This window comes from Malus domestica, chromosome 09 (genome assembly GCF_042453785.1).
Source record: "Malus domestica chromosome 09, GDT2T_hap1".
Taxonomy (NCBI): Eukaryota; Viridiplantae; Streptophyta; class Magnoliopsida; order Rosales; family Rosaceae; genus Malus; species Malus domestica.
Window position 1 is genome coordinate 20,545,287 of NC_091669.1, and position 19,824 is coordinate 20,565,110.

Below are 19,824 nucleotides of genomic sequence, written 5' to 3' on the forward strand. Positions count from 1 at the left end.
ACATGAATCTCATCGGAACTCCTGAAGAGCTCGCGAGAACTACCACCCACCTGAAGTCGAAATTTGAGATGAAAGATCTAGGAAAGACTCGATACTGTCTCGATCTCGAGACAGAGTACCGTTCAGATGGAATCTTAGTACATCAAACGAATTACACCCAAAAGGTGTTAGGCCACTTTAACAAGGATAAAGCGAAAACTTCGAGTACTCATATTGTCGTTCGATTGCTAAATGCAAAATGAGATCCATTCCGTTCGAATGAGGATGATGAAGAGATTTTGGAGCCTGAAGTTCCTTATCTAAGTGCGATAGGCGTTTTATTGTACTTAGCTCAATGCACTAGACTGGACGTTTCCTTCGCTATTAATCTTTTGGCAAGATACAGTAATGCACCAACATGCAGACACTGGACTGGTGTTAAAGACATTTTTCGCTACCTTAAGGGTACTATAGATCTGGGCTTGTTCTATCCTTACGGATCCTCGAGTAATGCCGCACCCCCTTATCTTTGTCAATTATTGCCTTGTTGGTTATGTCGACACAGGATACTTATCTAATCCACACAAGGCGCATTCTCAAATGGGTTATGTTTTTACCGTTGGATGCACTGATCTCTTGGAAGTCAACTAGATAGACCTTAATTGCCACTTCATCTAACCATGTTGAAATTCTCGCCTTACATGAACCAACTCAGGAATGCTTTTGGCTGAGAGCAGTTGTGGGCCATATTTGAAGGTCCTGCAATCTTTACCCCGTCGTTGATGTCCCACGACGATCTATGAAGACAACGCAACATGCATCAAACAGCTCAAGAAGGGTTACGTCAAATGAGACAACACCAAGCACATTGCGCCGAAGTTCTTCTTCTCACTTCAACAGATAAGATTAAAGTCACACAAATCCGTTCACAAGACAATCTGCCCAACCTCTTCACCAAATCACTATCGAATGCGACATTTCATAAGCTTGTTCAAGGAATTGGTATGCATAAACTTTATGAGTTGTAACATTGCTAGTTTTTTTTTGGAATTATGTCAAAATCAGGGGGGAGTATCATGAAGTATACTTGCTTGATCTTAATGTACTTTTTCTCCTATCATTAGGAGCATTTTCCCACTGGTTTTTTGCTACCTAACGAGGTTTTGAAAAGGCACCCGCCTTGGGTTGATCATATTCCTGATGACGTCTCATAGATGTTTCATTTAACTTTTCATTACTCACGCATTTTCCCTTAGACTATGGGCTTTGTCCCTGCTCGGGTTTTTACCATAGTCATAGGGTTTTTTGTAAGGCTTAAGTTCCTACCTTATTGAGAATAACGTGTTACCAGAATCAGTGCTGACGAGTTGACTTCCTTAACCTGTACATGGTGTCGAATCTACTTGAGTATTTACACACTCAAGGGATAGTGTTATAAACTTCTTATTTAAGTGTGATTGTGTAAATCCTAGATTAGATTTGATTCTAGTTATTTTTCCCTATTAGGACTTGTATTCTTTGGAAGAGAACGATTTCTTCTCTCCCTTATTGCTATAAATAAAGGCACTACGTATGGGGAATAACACATCCTCTATACAACCCTACAAACACATCTCTCTCTATATTGCTATAAATATAGAACGGGAATAACACATCCTCTATACAACCCTACAAACACATCTCTCTCTATATTAGGACTTGTATTCTTTGGGAGAGAACGATTTCTTCTCTCCCTTATTGCTATAAATAAAGGCACTGCGTATGGGGAATAACACATCCTCTATACAACCCTACAAACACATCTCTCTCTATATTCTCTCTGTGCCGCCAGCCCCCCTTCCCCTGTCAGTTAAATATAGGTCACAACAATTTCTATATTTTTATAGTCAACATATATCACAGGTTAATTGTGTTTGTCTACTATATTACAAATTCTTTTTGTTATGATCAACTTGTATCACAAATAATCTGTCTTGATGGTAGGTATTTTTCGGATAACTACATGTTACACCTCAGGTTTGAGTGAAATTGCAACCTCATATAATATCTTTAAAACATTTCAATCTCATACGTTTACTATTACTTCATTAGCCCTCTATTAGCGCTGGTTTGGCTGCCAACTTCACGCCATGTAGATAAAAACAAATAAAAAAGATTAATCAATAAAAAACACAGTGGGCCCTACCAACCCATCAATAAAATAAAGGAAACTTTAACGAAAAGTTTATGGTATTGTTCACTTTAATGAAAAACCACATTTTTACACTAAAAAGTCAATTCTGGTACTATTCACTTTACCTTTTATTTTGTCCTTATCGTTAAAACTCAAAGTTTTCAAAACCTTTTCATTAGTTTTCCTTAAAAAAAATTATTCAATCTCCCTGCCCTCTCGTTACCTGCATTCAAACGTGTGATACATTGTTCCCATTCCATTTCGATTTATAACAAATGTTCTCTCTTTCACTTTTACCTATTATAATTGAAATAACAAAATAAATTAACAATAAAAACAAAAGAACGAAAAGATGAGTGGCGGATTTGGAAAAAGAGTGAGCTTGAACAAATCAAAAGAAGAATGAAAAGGGAAGGCATTGATAAATTACTTAAACAAGAAGATGAAAGCGAGAGCGTAAGAGAGGAAAATGTTACTCACTGAAACCGAAGAAAATGTGGAGGTTCACGACGGAGATTTCGGTGGAGGTCTGGCCATGAGTTTGTAGTGATTTGGTCAGTGATGGGAAGCAGGTGCAGCGGGTCGGATTGCAGACAATCAGGTCGTGGTTCAGAGATGCGATGGTGTAAAGAAGCGCAGTGGTGCAAGCTGATGGTGCTGTACGGTGAAGACACCACACTGGGATTCCTACGCATATGGCGACACCAGTTGTTTAGAGGCCATTAGAAGGCCAGCGTTTTGAGGAAAATAAGAAGGAGAGCTTGCGAAGACGTCCATGAGATCCGAAATTCGACTTGGCTTTTTCTGGGTTTTCAAGAATTGGTTCATGCCTTGCCTTTTTCCTGGGTTTTCGATTTCGACTCGCTGAGTTCGGGATTTGGCGGTTTTTTACTTAATTTATTTTTAATTTTGGTTTATGTTATTATTTTAGGAAACTAATGAAAAAAACTTGAAAATTTTGAATTTTAACGATAAAGACAAAATAAAGGGTAAAGTGAATAGTACCAAAATTGACTTTTTAGTGTAAAAATGTGGTTTTTCGTTAAAGTGAACAGTACTGAGATTTTTTCATTAAAGTATAACACTTCTTTTTTTTATTCCTCATGTCATCATATTATTAGAGCAGAGGGTTCCACCTTTGTGCAACATGTGCCTCTTACCAGAGTTTTCAAAGGCATTATTGCTAGAAGGACAAAATTGATATGCGATAGTAAATTTTTAGGATGGGATTGACTGATTTTAAAATTAGGCGATCAAAATAATGAGTTTGATCAATTTTAAAGACCGTTTGTATAAAAATTGGTATTTATAATGACATGATATAGGTAGAGATAGCCATTAGGTTATTTTGCTCGGATAATTGTGAGCATAAGTGCTTGTTTGGTGTATACAAATTAGATTGAATTTTTATTTTTATTTTTATTTTTTATTTTTTGTCAAAACAATTATATTGAATTGGATGATGCAATATATTCAAAGTCTATTGATGAAAGATTTAAAATTAAATGTGGGAGAATTACTTCCATGTTTTACAGTTTCGTTCTCCCTCTCTTTATATTGTAACAAGGTCTAAACACCAACATATTATTTTGGAAAAATTAGTATCCGGTCCCTAGTTACTAATGTTCATTGACTAAGACCTTATTAGTTTTCAAATTTTGATTGAAGTCCTTATCATTAATGTGATAATGAATTTACATGTTTATTACATATTTTTTAAAATAAAAATTAGTAATGGATTTAGGATTTTAATACTCATACCTCTATTAAACTCCTAATTAATTATCAATTCAAACATTTTCAAAATAAAAAAAATTAAATTAGAATAAGTTTGTACCCATTAGTTTTTTATAAAAAGATTCTTAATTTTTTTTAATTTTAAATGTACCTATTCATACAATTTTTAATTTTTTTTAATCTTAAATATACCCATTCTTAAATATACCAATTTGTTATATCTATAATGTACCATTTTTTTAATATAAAATGTAAATTTTTTATATAAAATTTACCTAATTTTTTAATACAAATTCCATTCAAATTTTTTAATCCATTTTTAAACTCATATGGATACATTCTTTTTTCGTTGATTTGAGAATGTATCTATGTCAAGTTTAATCGAAGAAATTTACTAATGTTATTAAGCCTAATATCTTCTCTCCTTTTGCGTGTGTTTTGAAGAATGTAACGACGTTTTGGTACAATAATTTTTTTTGTTAATTTTGATGAATGTAACCACACACACAATATAATAGAGAGTTTAATTTATATTTATTATCCCACAAATTATGGATTATATTTAAAATCTTATTAATATAAGCAAATACAATTTTTAATTTAAAAATTATAGTAACTTACGCTATTATATTAATGTCAGAGACTTCGATAAAAAAATAAAAACAAACAAGATTTCAGTTAAAGAATATTGATAACAAGGATCGCATCCAAATTGTCCCTATTAATTTCTCTCTTTGTGAGAGTTCTTCTCTCCGGTGTGAGTGTTTTCCTTTCTTGTCAAACTCTGTTGTTACCACCGGCCCTAGCCGTGGCTGGGATCGGTGACTGTCCACCCTTGCCTTCTTTTTTTTTTCTTTCTTTCTTTCTATTTCCTTCTGCCTCATTTTCCATCTGTTTGCCATCTCGATTATCACTACCTTTCCATCTCAATTGCTGCCGATTTCATCTCTATATACCCCACATCAAATCCCCTTTTAACTCCATCCCTTGCCGTTCATCCATTTCTACGTCTTTCATCAACCCTTCTCTCTTTTTCTCCGTCCTTCAACATTTCTACCCCAATTCCGATCTGCATACACTTTTCTTCATCATGCCTTGCGGTGCTTTCGGAAGGTGTGTAGAGCTTCGGCCGGATGCTTACACTACCACCTTCACTCCATTTTCCTTTATTGGCGCTAATGGGTTACGTATTTCCATTAGCTTCTTGGAGTGTTTCCCTTTTTGGGCTTCAATGTGTATTTTGGGCCCTTTCTTGTTTTGCTTTGAGGTCCATATATTTTGCTTTGTGAGTATCATGTAATTGGGCCTTTTGTGTATACTTGATCTTTGTACTTTGTTGGTTTTTGCCCTGAATGCTATTTCCAGTTTACCAAAAAAAAGAAAGAAAGAAAAAAGTCTAAACACCAACATTACTGTTGAAAAAAATATGATTTATTTGCTATATTTTTATCACATAGGAAATGAATAAATCATCATGTAATTAAACATAAAACATAATGCATATGAAGAGTAATAATAATAGTATAATGCTCATGAAAACGAATTGGAAAAATCTGAAAAATGGTGGAAGCAAATGTTAGACATTTTGTTTTTAAGACAAGTTTACGCTCTTTTACTGTGCTTATGGTTAATCCGGGCTTGTTTCTTAAAATAAAACAACCACATTCTTGTAATAGTAACACTCCATATTACAAAGCTGCAAAGAAAAATGGTTGTGTTGAATTATTAGTCTCTCTGTTTCTCCCCTCCAGTGATACAGAAAAACAATTTATTTTATTTTATTTTATATTTTTTTTGGATTTCAAATTAATCAAAAACAGTGCTTTTTTTTTTTAATATCCATACTAAAAGGGAAATAGGTAGGCTCAGCCTATCATTCATGTAGGCTGAATCTAATAAGTTCATTTAGATTTTGTTAGTATTTAGAAATCATAAACCCGCATATTGCCCACACGTTGTTATTTCAAATAATAAAATTGACGTTTGAACGTTTGGATTAGACTTTAGGAAGCAGAAATGTCCAACACAAATTGTAGCCTTACCTAATATGATTTGCCATTTATTATTTTAATTCCATATTAGCCTCACAAAATAAGATTATCTTAACCCTAATTGTTATTAGGTGGTAAGTTCATGGTGTTCATGGTAGCGCATCTGTCTGAGCAAGAATCCATACATCCGCCAACTTTTTCTGTAATTTCTGCATACAGAAGAAAACTCATGTAAATAAATAAAACGATCAAAAGGTTTTGACGCATACTATTTTCTATATTTTAAATTAAGGTCAAATTATAATTTTGTCACATTTTTTATGAGTGGACGCAAGTATTGTCCCTTGTTGTTGTCGCACAATTAAAGGTGAGAACATAAAATATTCACATCATTTTTTTTTTTTTGTCAAACAATAGATTTGTTAGATTAGATGTTAGATTAGGGAGTCGATGGGGTTTAAAAATAAAATGAAATCTATATTGATGGACGATGATATGGCCTTGAATGTTTATACCTGGGTTTTCTGCATCCAAGAAACTGTTACACAAGGAAGCAGAACATCCAAGCTTGCAGAAATAGTGATTGTCTTTGGGGACACTGAGTAAAGAAGGACTTGAGAACAGGCATTGAAGGGCGCATGCACTACCACATGCGAGAAGCATCATACCTCTGCTGCTCTTACATTTATTCAGACAGCCCGCGTAGCATTCTGGATTCTCGACGGCACTACATTGCCCCACCAGCAACCCTAGAACCAAGTAACCAACGATCGCCACCGACAGTGTCTCTCCCTTCTTCTCCATTTTCTCACAAAGTTTTTCTGTAGGAGTCGATTGCAGAAGAAGATATATCTCAATGAGAACTAGAAAGAAAGCGCATGAGCAGGTAGGCACTTCTTTCCTCACTATTTATACAGGTTTTGAATTGTTATTTTTTATTTGTTTGAAAAGTGAATGGATATAAGAAGAATAATACTCGTGCACTAACACATATAGAGTTTAGTCGTACCACCAATAATCCTATTTATACGTACATAATTGACACTCTCTAATACAAGGATGCCTTACTATGGTATGTAGGATTCACGTGTATTATAGAGTGTTCAAGTGAAGTGCGTTAGTTGTGTATGTCCAAATAATATTATCTGCTAGGTAGTTCTAATTGTATTAGAGAATGTTAACAAACGTGTATTAGTTTGGTATCTTTTTTGTTTTCAAGACAAAATCAATTTTGTGTCTAACAACATTATTGAATAGTGTTAATTTTGTATGCATATGAAGCAGAAGCCAGGTAGGAATCTTATTAAGGACTAGAGAGAGCACGATCCCCCCACCCTCCAAAAAAAAGGTCAAAATAAAAATTAAATCTCAGCTTAAATCATAGTCACCATCTTTCACTTGATATAACGTTAAATTGGACTACTGCAAATAATAATTAATTCATCATCACCACCAACTCAGCAACTCTAATGCTCGCTTTTCATCCAAAACCACCAAGTGATTTATATAACACAAAAAATTTAGTTGCAAAGTAGATTACCGTAGGCTATCTCAAGGCGAAGAAGAAGAAAAAAGGAAAATAGGTTGTGTATTAAGGGAAATGACACCTTTTTCTAAAAAAGTTGAAACGTAGTAATTTTGTTTCGTAAAGTAATAAAATGCCAATTAATGCTCCCTCTTGTCGTACATCCTATAAAATTTGGCCTCCCATCCCTCTACATACATAATTTATATCTTTGTTCACTTTAACAATATCGACCAAAAAGTACAATTAAAATAGAACAAAGGATGGGAAAGTACGTTAGGCACACATTGTATCTATGGTTTTGTCAAAATGAAAGCTAATGAAAATGGTTTGAAAACTTTAAGTTTTAACGATAAGGACAAAATAAAGGGTAAAGTGAATAATACCAAAATTAACTTTTTAGTGTAAAAATATGGTTTTTCGTTAAAGTAAATAGTACCGGGAGCTTTTCGTTAAAGTTCCCTTTGTCAAAAGGAAAACTAATGAAAATTGCTTGAAAACTTTAAGTTTTAACGATAAGGACAAAATAAAAGTTAAAATGAATAGTACCAAGATTGACTTTTTAGTGTAAAAATGTGATTTTTCGTTAAAATGAACAGTACTAGAAGCTTTTTGTTAAAGTTCATTTTGTCAAATGCTCGATAAAATGTCTCATTTAAAATAAAATAAAAAATTTACATGGCAATCGCTGTTTTTAAAACTCCACAAGAAGCTACATCCGTTACTATTTAATTATGATTCGCGTCAATTAAGTTTCTAACTTCGCCCTAGGCTTAAGCATTTCTCATCGACATGCAAGACGGGAGGTCTCGCTAATAGAGTGCTATCCCACATGCATTGTTAGAGTTTGAATCTTTTCTTCCGTTTTCTCTAGGCATCAAGCCTTCCCTTTTGAAAAGAAATAGAGGAGGACGAAGAAGAGGGTTTAATTAGGGTAGTACTATCCACATACTTATTTTTTATTTCTCACATATTTTTTGTAATTTTTGACCGTCAGATCGAAATGAATAGAAGAAAATCAATGACCAAAATTAACAAGAGTATGTGAAAGATAAAAATGAGTGTGTGAATAGCACTTTCCTTCGATTAATCACCAAAACATAAGTGAATGGTGTACATGTATGGCCGAATATGGGATGCTAAGTACATAATGAATGGTGTAGATCCATGTGGGTTTCTTGAAGATTAACCCAACACATGCCCTTACATAAGTGAGAATGGTATGTATGGGTTTATTAAATCTCAATGGGCGGGAGGGCACGCTATTGGATAAATACTCTGAGCATTCTGATGTACGTCAATTGCGAATATTGCCAGTGAGGATGTATGAAAGGAGAAGGCAAATACTAGAAAGATCAAAATTTTAAACTAAATTTGTGAATTAAATGATGTGGGGTATTGTTAGAACTTGTGATTGTGAGGGACTTACAGTCCCACATCGTCCAAACCTTTATTGTAAATCACCTTTATAAGTGAGTTCACTCGCTTATAGTTTGAAAAGAATTTGGCCAAAGCCATGGACCTTGGACCTTAGACTTGGAGGGTTTGGATGTATATATTAAATGTCAAAGATGGGCCTTGGGCCTTGGGGCTCGAATGGACGAAAAATAGACGTCCATTGAACTACTGCACGGGTGTAGGGGCGAATTTCTGTCTTAGGTGATTGCATTTGCAAGCCTCTATCTTCAAAGAACAAGTCAGTGATTTGTGATTTTATATGCAATTTACTTAAGTGTTTATATTTTGATATTTATTGTATTTGTTGTTGAACTTTTCATTCAAAATAAATTGTGCAAATTATATATATTGTATAAGTGACATTTGATTGGTTTTTAACAATCTAAGACAGAAATTTGCTGTGAAACCATGGATCAATCAAATGTTGGTGTCATCAAGCAACATGTTGAGAAACCTGAGAAATTCAAGGGAGTTGATTTCAAACGTTGGCAACAGAAAATGTTGTTCTATTTGACAACTCTGAACTTGAGTCATGTGATTACTTCTAAGGCCCCTAAAGCGCCAGAAGAGGGAGATATTCCTGCCGAAATTCTGCAGGCTATAGAAGCCTGGACTCACAGTGAATTTCTATGTAGGAACTACATTCTGAATGCTTTAGCTGACTCTTTGTATGATGTTTATTCATCATATAAGAAAGCGAAATAACTATGGGAGTCTCTGGACAAGAAGTATAAGTCTGAAGTGGCAAGTTGCAAGAAGTTTATAATTGGAAAATTTCTGAATTACAAGATGAGTGACACACAGTCTGTTCTCAAACAAGTTGAAGAACTCCAAGTGATTGTTCATGAGTTAGATGAAGAAAATCTTGGTCTGAAAGAAGGTTTTGCGGTTGGCTCTATTATAGAGAAACTGCATTTGAATTGGAAGGACTTTAAGATTTATCTAAAACATCTAACTGAGGACATAAGCATGGATCAATTGATTCTCAAACTGCGTGTGGAAGAGGATCATCGCAGAAATGAGAAGTATGATGTCTCATCGTTGGAGGCAAAAGCCAATGTTGTGGAAGGAGGTGACTCACACAAGGCAAGGCACAATCAGAAAAACAAAGGCAAGGATGTTTCAAAGAGAGCACTCACGACTATGAAAGGGAAAACATTCAAGAAAATCAAAGGAGGTTGCTAGGTTTGTGGAAAGACAGGTCATTAGGCAAAGGATTGCCGCCATAAGAAGGATCAGAATTCTGAGAATTACAATCAAGCAAACGTTGCAGAAGACAAGTTTGTTGCAGTTGTATCTGAAATCAATTTATTGACTAATTCCAATGACTGGTGGGTTGATACAGGAGCAACAAGGCATGTGTGTGCTAATCAGAATTTATTTGTTACTTACCAATCTATTGATGGTGGAGAAAAATTGTACATGGGAAATGCAACTACATCTGCCGTTGCAGGGAAGGGAAAAATGATGCTCAAACTCATTTCTGGAAAAGAGTTTTCACTCACCAATGTTCTGCATGATCCTGATATTCGCAAGAACCTGATTTCTGGATTGCTTCTGAGTAACAAAAGTTTCAAAATTGTGTTTGAATCTGATAAATTTGTAATCACCAAGGGTGGGGTGTATCTGGGAAAGGGCTACCTGGCTGAGGGGCTCTTCAAATTTAATGTAATTTCTGCTGATGCTATTAATAAGAATAACAAGCCTAGTGCTTCTTCTGCTTACTTGATTGAGTCATCTACATTATGGCATGCAAGATAAGGTCATGTTAATTTTCGTTCTCTTCAAAGAATGGTTAACTTAGGCCTATTGCCCAAATGTTCCATGAACAAAGTATCTAAATGTGAGATATGCACAAAATCTAAATATGCAAGACACTCATATAAATCAGTGGAAAAATCCAATGAAATACTTCGCTTAATCCATAGTGATCTTTGTGATTTCAAATCCACACCAACTCGTGGAGGAAAGAACTACTATATTTCTTTCATTGATGATTGCAGCAAGTACTGTTATGTCTATTTGATTCACAGTAAAGATGAAGCTTTAAACATGTTTAAGACATTTAAAGTTGAAGCCGAAAATCAACTAGACAAGATAATAAAAGTCTTAAGATCGGATAGAGGTGGTGAATACGAATCTAATGACTTTGCAGAATTTTGTTCAACACATGGAATAATACATCAAACAACAACACCATATACTCCTCAACAAAACGGAGTGGCTGAACGAAAAAATTGTACAATGAAGGATATGATTAATTCCATGTTGAACAGTTCTGGTGCACCGCATAATTTATGGGGTGAGGCACTCCTTGCTGCAAACACAATTTTGAACTGAATTCCACATAAGAAGACTAATCAATCTCCTTATGAAATCTGGAAAGGTAGGTTACCTACATATAAAACCTTGAAAGTGTGGGGTTGTCTTGTGAAAGTTCAAGTGCCTCTTCCAAAGAGACAAAAACTTGGACCAAAAACAATGGATTGTATATTTATTGGTCACGCCAATAATAGTTCAGCAGATAGATTTTTGGTTCATAAATCTGAAATTGCAAATATTCATGTAAATACAATACTTGAATCTGCCGAATCTGAGTTCTTTGAGGAAATTTTTCCTTATAAAGATAGGTCATATGTTTTGAACAAAAGAGTACATGATGATACTACAAGAAATGATGACGAAAATCATGCCTCAACTTCTAGAGTTCAAAGCCAAGATTTGGAACCACGGAAGAGTAAACGAGCAAAAATTGCAAAGGATTTTGGTCTTGATTTCCTCACTTTTGTAACTGAAGAAGAGCCTCAAACTTATAAGGCTACATTAGAATCATCTGAAGCACCTTATTGAAAATAAACAATTCAAAGTGAAATAGAATCCATCATGCAAAATAATACATGGGAATTGGTTAATTTGCCTCCTGGAAATAAACCAATAGGACACAAATGGATTTTTAAGAGGAAATTCAGACCGGATGGTACCATAGACAGGTATAAAGCTCATCCAGTTGCCAAAGGATATCGTCAAAAAGAAGGAATTGACTATTTTGACACTTATTCACCCGTAGCTAGAATAACATCTATAAGGTTATTAATAGCTATAGCATATGTGTACAATCTCGAGATACATCAAACGGATGTCAAGACTGCATTTCTAAATGGTGAATTAGACGAAGAAATATATATGGAACAACCTGAAGGTTTCATTGTCAAAGGTCAAGAAAAGAAAGTTTGCAAATTGATTAAGTCATTATATGGACTTAAACAAGCGCCTAAGCAATGGCATGAAAAAATCGATCATAATATGATCACAAATGGATTTGTGATCAATGAAAGTGATAAATGCATTTATGTTAAGAAAACAAAAATTGCTTGTGTTATTGTATGTCTATATGTTGATGACATGCTTATACTGGAAACAAACAAAGATGTGATTAACTCCACAAAGAAAATGCTAAATTCTAGTTTTGATATTAAAGACATGGGAATAGCTGATGTGATTCTTGGAGTTCGAATTCTACGGAATTCAGATGCATATATTCTCACTCAATCACATTATGTTGAAAAGATTCTCAAAAGGTTTGGACATTATGATTGAAAACTTGCAGTAACTTCATTTGATCCCATTCATAAACTTACTAAAAATGAAGAAGATAGCGTATCTCAATTGGAGTATACACAAATTATAGGTTGCTTGATGTAAATTATGAATTGTACAAGACCTGATCTCGCTTATTCAATAAGCTGATTAAGCAGGTATTCAAGTAATCCTGGAAAAAATCATTGGAACGCTTTAATAAGGGTATTAAGATACTTAAAGCATACAATGAACTATGGCTTGCATTACACTCAATACCCCCAGTATTAGAAGGATATAGTGATGCAAATTGGATTTCAGGAAGCACAGACAGTAAATCCACAAGTGGATATGTATCTACACTTGGTGGAGCAGCTATGTCATGGAAATCGTCTAAGCAAACGTGTATAGCACGTTCAACAATGGAATCAGAGTTTACAGCTTTAGATGCAGTTACTGATGAAGCTGAATGGCATAAAAAATTTCTGGAAGATATTCCATTATGGCCAAAGCCTATGATTGCAGTATGTATACATTGTGACAGCATGGCTGCACAAGGTCGAGCCAAAAACGCTAAATATAATGGGAAGTCGAGACATATAAGGCGACGACATAAAACCATTAGACAACTACTCAAGAATGGAACTATTTCCATTGCTTATATTAAATCTAAGGAGAATATTGCTGATCCTTTGACAAAAGGCCTATCCAAGGATTAACTGGCATTTACATCGAGGGGAATAGGTTTAAAGCCACCTCAATGAGTTATAACTTGACAGAAACCTAACCTAGCTAATTGGAGATTCTATGGTCTAGGTTCAATAGGCAAACTAGTTGAGGAAAACTCAAAGTAAGAAACACACAATCCTTACTCATTTATATGATGCAAAACAGTGTGTTGCCTGTAAGACGTAAAGGGTGAATCAATATTCTTAATAATGCTAATATCTTATGGTTAAGATGAATACTACAGGCTATTCTTAATTAGCATTACCTATATGAGATTGATGTGGGGTCGCATCTTTGAGAATTGATATGGCTACAATTCTCTAAAGGTCTCATGAAATCAGGATATGTTCAGGACCAAAATGAACACAATCGTATGAATTGAAGTGTGTCAAGATGTGATATGTGTGATACTAATTGTTTCGATTTACTACAAAGAATGATCAGTTCAAGATATTAAATTCACTGCTTCATTAGGTAAATCCGATAAGTACTCACTAGAGAAGGTTCAAGTCCAAAAGACACCTATCCCGATGCGTATCATATCTAAGTTCTCTGGAAAAACGTTACTAATTTAGTTAGTATCTTATTTTCTATTCAAATGTGGGGTATTGCTAGAGTGAGTTTGAATAGAAAATGTGGGGTATTGTTGGAACTTGTGATTGTGAAGGACATACAGTCCCACATCGTCCAAACCTTTATTGCAAGTCACCTTTATAAGTGAGTTCACTCACTTATAGTGTGAAAAGAATTGGGCTAAAGCCATGGACCTTGGGCCTTAGACTTGGAGGGTTTAGGTGTATATATTAAATGTCAAAGATGGGCCTTAGGCCTTGGGGCTCTTGGGCTCGGATGGATGAAAAACACAAGTTACGTTTTTGATTTTTTGGATTCAGTTTTTCTGAAAGGATAAAACTGATTGAACAGTTATGTCCGTTTTAAAACAGATAAGAACGAACGGTTACATTTGTTCAAGTTATGCCTCTATCTTCAAAGAACAAGTCAGTGATTTGTGATTTTATATGCAATTTACTTAAGTGTTTATATTTTGATATTTATTGTATCTGTTGTTGAATTTTTCATTCGAAATAAACTGTGCAAATTATATATATTGTACAAGTGACATTTGATTGGCTTTTAACATCATTAATGTGAAATAAGCACGTCAATCACCACTTAAGTAATAATCCACTTATCAACTACCACATCATTTAGTTTATAAATCCCCACCCCCAACATTATGCAAAAGAAAAAGGAGAATATCAAATTATTTATAAGAGTCGAGAGGGAATTATAAGGGTCTCATGGTGTTGCTAATATGAATGAACAACAACATTGATAATTTCATAAACCTAAAATATAGTAAAATATTAATAAATAAAAGAAAAAATAATGAAAAGGGTTTGAAAACTTTGAGTTTTAATCAAAATATTTTCGTTAAAAGTGAACAGTACCGGTGTTGTGTTCCTTCCTAGTGCAAAAATATGGTTAGTATAATGGCACGAGTAAGAGTGTCAAACCACATGGACTAATTGGACCTCCATAAATTACTAACTTTGAAAGAACCCTAACTAAAGAATGAAAGTAACCAATTTAGAGTAGTTTTTTTGCTGTAAACTTAATTAAATTAAAATGCAAGAGTGTAGCAGCGAATAATATATTGATGTAGAAGCAATGGAGATGAGGCCAAGGATTCGAATTCACCATTACAAAACCAATTTCATGTTTATAAAGTTATATCGTATTCAACTACCAACCGGTTTCCTAAGTTCGTTTTACATATATATGATCAGCCATATGATGTGTGGTTTTGATCAAATTCTCCTAATCTGCAACCTAATTGGGATGTTCAACTTCGTTCCTAATTAAGAGTCTTTAGCATGCAAGAAAACGTTAAAGAACCAAAGAAAATACATGGCAGGATGTTTGCATAGCATTCTCTTCATTCATTCACATGTATACCAAGATTAAGTATGATGTTTACTATAATCTTGATTAAATGATCTTTAGTTAACCCTAATGGTGATCAAACATTAAAATCAACAAACAAAGTTAACAATATATTCAGTGAATGAAACAAGAAGCAGATTGATGAACTGAATACTTTAACTTAAAAACATGGATCAATTTTGCAAGGCTACATCGAAATCCCTAGCTATGAACTTAGTTACACATCATGTTCACATAAATTAAAATGAAAATACACAACATGAGTGAAAATAAATTCAGGAGAGGAAACCCTTAAAGCAATTCTAATGTAGAACTTCTCCAAAAACAGCCTTTTGAGATGAGTTTTCAGTAGTGGTGAAAGTGTATGGAACGGCTAGGGTTTTCTTAAGAGTGAATGAAAAGAGAGGAAAAATAGGTAATTAGAATTGTGTAATTCGCCTAGAATAAAAAGGGCATGTAAAAGTGGCATAAAGGCAAGTTTTTATGGGGTAAAAAAGGCTGGAAGATATTCCAAAGTGATCCCAGCAACTTAGCCTTTATTTTGCACTTTTTTGCCTTATTTGGCACCTCCAAATCAGGCTAGATATCTCAATTCTTTTCCCATTCTATTCCTGATCTTCTAACAAGCCAGATTCATCTTTGATTCTTTATTTGGACTTCAAAACAAGTAACAACTTTATTTGGGCTCTAAAACAGGCCACAAAACTTCTCTCCACATTTGAATAAGGATCAGCTCCAAAAAGGGCATGTTTTCACTTCTTTTGCCCTCAAATTGATTCTAAAGTACATGTAACTAGTTGCACACTAACACAAAATAGGGTAAAATGCAACCAGTTTAACTCAAAAACATCATAAAGAGACTAGAAATGGATGGTATAAATGCATGAAATATATGAGTTATCAAATTCCCCCAAACCTAGTTTTTGCTAGTCCACGAGCAAAACTATAACTAAAAACACACAAAAATAATAAAATCTAACTATACCACTTTTGCTGGCTAAACAAATGCACTGAGCATGTGCAACAAGCCTTTAAACCTCTAGGTGTCCCTAGTCGGAGGAGTTGTGTCTCCTGAGAGTTTACAGTGATGAAGCCCACAAACATCTACAGACTCTGCAAACAAATTGGTTAAAGCATACTTGAAACAAACTAATAAGAACCAATGAAAGCTTAGTCATACATTCAAACCAAATGTCTGCCACTTCAAAGAATTGTATCATGTGCAAAGTGTAAAAATATTACTCTATGACTCATGACTTCAAAGACACCATACTCAAATGCTAAAGATAGAATTCGCCTCAACTCTATTCCTCAGAGATATCACTCAAATTTTCGCTCAAATCCTAAGGTGTAGTCTCTCGACAAACATATATGAGTGAAATTATGTAAAAGGGAATCAAAATTCTCACATATGAAATATGAAATAAAAGCACAATTTCTGAACGGATCTCATGAAATGAATCAAACACTAAGAATATGATAACACACATACTTACCATCACCCATGAATACATCCTCAAAGATCAGCTAGGTCTTTCACACGGTTGTAATGTAAGGCTTGGGCAAGGGGCTATGAAAAAAACGTAGGAAATAATAAAGCTTGGAACATACCAAAGTGGCTTCCTTGTGAAACCAACAAGCTCTCCTCTTCAATTGACCTTAGTTGTTTGTTCTTGGCATCCAGGACCCACGTGCAATAGTGAAAGGACTTGGAAATTGCATTTTCTTTGATCATCTTTTTTTTTTCTTTTCTTTTCATTTTTCTATTTCTCTTTTTATTTTGGAACTTCTTTTATTTTGCAATTCCAGCATATGTTACCACGGTACACGCCATATTCTTGATGTAGAGCTCAGTCATTATCTTTGTCTTCATCACTTTGGTATTCCCCAAACTATAGGGTATGGCTGTAATGGGCTAAGTATCTCTGATTGAGATGAAAGGGTAGGGAAATATAGTGGTGAGAAAAGAAAAATGCTAAAAGTGTTTGGCTTCAAAATGGGGTAATGGCACACACATAAAGGTAGGGAATTTGGCCTTTTGGTGGTTAAAACATGCATAGCCTAACATCATCTCATTGAGTTCATTCCTGAGTGATACCAAACGCATGGTATCTGCAAAAGAGAATAATTCTTAGCATTCAATCAAACAGATTTAAAGTGAAATTGAAAGAAAAATATAGGAGCAAAAACACTTTAAAGCCTCTCAAAGAAGCAAATAGGCTCAAAATAACTCGCTAGGGTAGTCTCCACTATTCTTCTTCCAGAATTTGAGCATGGTACTTTAACCATCATAATTCCAAGAGTAACAACTTTGTAAAAGAAAATAAGATAAGAAACTTTTTCATGACAACACTATAGGTTTATTTATAACATATCCCTTATATACATTCACATTAGTAAGCAAAAGCAAACTTAACCAACACTAAAAACAAACGAAAAATTTCAATACCATACCCCCAAACCTAAACTAACCATTGTCATCTATGCTTAAAATGAATGGAATGCATGCAGTGCAAATAGGCGAAGCATGTGGAATGAAAATAAAATAAACTAAAAGAGACAAATAAAAGGAAAGAACACAAACCCAGCTAGGTTGCCTCCTAGCAAGCGCTTTATTTAATGTCTAAGCAAGACATGGCAACGTGTCTAAGTAGTCGTAAACTTGAGAGAATCTACAACTTGATAGGCCTGCTCATTTGCGACATTCTCCAAATAAGGCTTCAAACGCTGCCCACCTTAAAATAGGTGCCATTCTTGATGTTTTCTATCTCCACGGCTCCATAGGGAAATATTTGAAGCACTTTGAAGGGTCCGACCTATCTAGACTTCAATTTACCTGGAAAAAAGTCACAAACGTAAGTCATACAAAAACACTTTCATACCTAGTTAGAACTCTTTCCAGAGAATTGCTTTGTCATGATAGAGCTTGGTTTGTTCTTTGTAGATCTTAGCATTCTCATATGCTTTATTTCTGAGCTCTTCCAACTCATTAAGTTGGAACTTCCTTGCTACACCAGCTTCCTTGAGATCAAAATTGAACATTTTTATGGCCCAATATGCACGGTGCTCGAGCTCTATTGGCAAATGACATGCCTTTCTGAACACAAGTCGATAAGGGCTCATTCCAATTGGGGTCTTGTATGTTGTTCAATAAGCCTAAAGTGCATCATTCAACCTAAGTGACCAATCCTTCCTTGTAGGGCTAACGGTCTTCATCAAAATGTTCTTCATTTCTCTGTTATTGATCTCCACTTGGCCCGAGGTTTGAGGATGATATGGAGTTGCCACCTTATGTGTGATGTTGTACTTCTTCATCAATGCCTCGAAAGGTTTGTTACAGAAGTGGCTGCCACCATCGCTAATGATAGGTCTCGGAGTTCCAAACCTACTAAAAATCAGATCATTGAGAAAATTCAAAACAACCTTGTAATCATTAGTTCGTGTAGCTGCCGCTTCAACCCATTTAGATACATAATCTACTACCACCAATATGTATATGTATCCAAATGAGGACGAAAATGGTCCCATGAAGTCGATTCCCCACACATCGAACAACTCCACCACCAAAATGTTATTCAATGGCATTTCATTCCTGCGGCTGATGGTCCCAATTTTCTGGCACCTATTACACTTAGAACAAAAATAAAAACATCTTTAAATAATGTAGGCCAAAAGAAACCAGATTGTAAAACCTTTAAAGCTGTCTTTTTTGCACCAAAATGTCCTCCACATGCCAATGCATGACTGAATGTTAATATGCTTTGCTGCTCACTCTCCAGGACACATCTTCAGATGATTTGGTCAGGGCAATACTTGAATAAATATGGCTCGTCCCAAACATAGTGTTTCACCATTGAAAGGAACTTATTTTTCTCCTGAAAAGTGAAATCATATCAAATTACACCACAAGCAAGATAGTTAACAAAATTAGCATATTATGGCTCTTTTTCTTGAATGATAAAGAGTTGTTCATCCGGGAATGATTTGATGAGAGGAAAAATGTGTCCATCTTCATGGTTTTTATCAACAATGTGTGACAAGTGATCAGCAACAACATTTTCACTAATCTTCTTGTCTCGAATTTCCAGGTCAAACTCTTGTAACAAGAGTACCCATCTAATCAAGTGTGGTTTAGCATCCTTCTTTGTCAACAAGTACCTAAGAGCTGTATGGTCAGAGTAAACAATTACTTTAGAGCCAACAAGATATGAACGAAACTTCTCTAAAGCAAAAACAATAGCAAGCAACTCTTTCTCGGTTGTGGAGTAATTGAGTTGAGCATCGTTTAATGTTCGGCTTGCATAGTAAATCACATGTGGGAGCTTATTCATTCTTTGACCTAAAATAGCACCAATAGTGTGGATGCAAATTTCTTCCTCCTTGATCTTGGACAATTTTGCACCTACAAAACAATTAACACCTTAGGTTAAGGCCAAGAGCCTCTCGCGCCCACGATGAATGGGGGGGGGACTTTGGCCGAAGAATCTCCGATGCCAAAGTTAGAATTTAGAGAGAAAGAGTGTTTAGAGAATTTTGGGATTTTTGCCAAAGTGTTGGAATTAGTTTTTGGTGAAAATAGGAACCTATTTATAGGGTTAGGCTTGTCCATTTTTTGAGAAGAAAAGGCCGGCCTTAATGGGGATTTTTAGGTTGAAATTTTGGTTTAATTAGCCAATTTATTGGCTAATTAACCCTAAAGGAATAAATTA

The 19,824-nt window shown here is 34.8% G+C and overlaps 1 long non-coding RNA gene across 1 annotated transcript; it reads right to left on the minus strand.

Annotated features, from left to right (window-relative positions):
* Window positions 1–5,919: 5,919 nt before the first annotated feature.
* On the minus strand, window positions 5,920–6,757 carry LOC103436764 (uncharacterized). The gene is made up of 2 exons (XR_011571637.1): window positions 6,396–6,757; window positions 5,920–6,089 (listed from the first exon to the last, which is right to left on the minus strand). It is a non-coding gene; the product is annotated as an uncharacterized lncRNA (long non-coding RNA).
* Window positions 6,758–19,824: the final 13,067 nt, after the last annotated feature.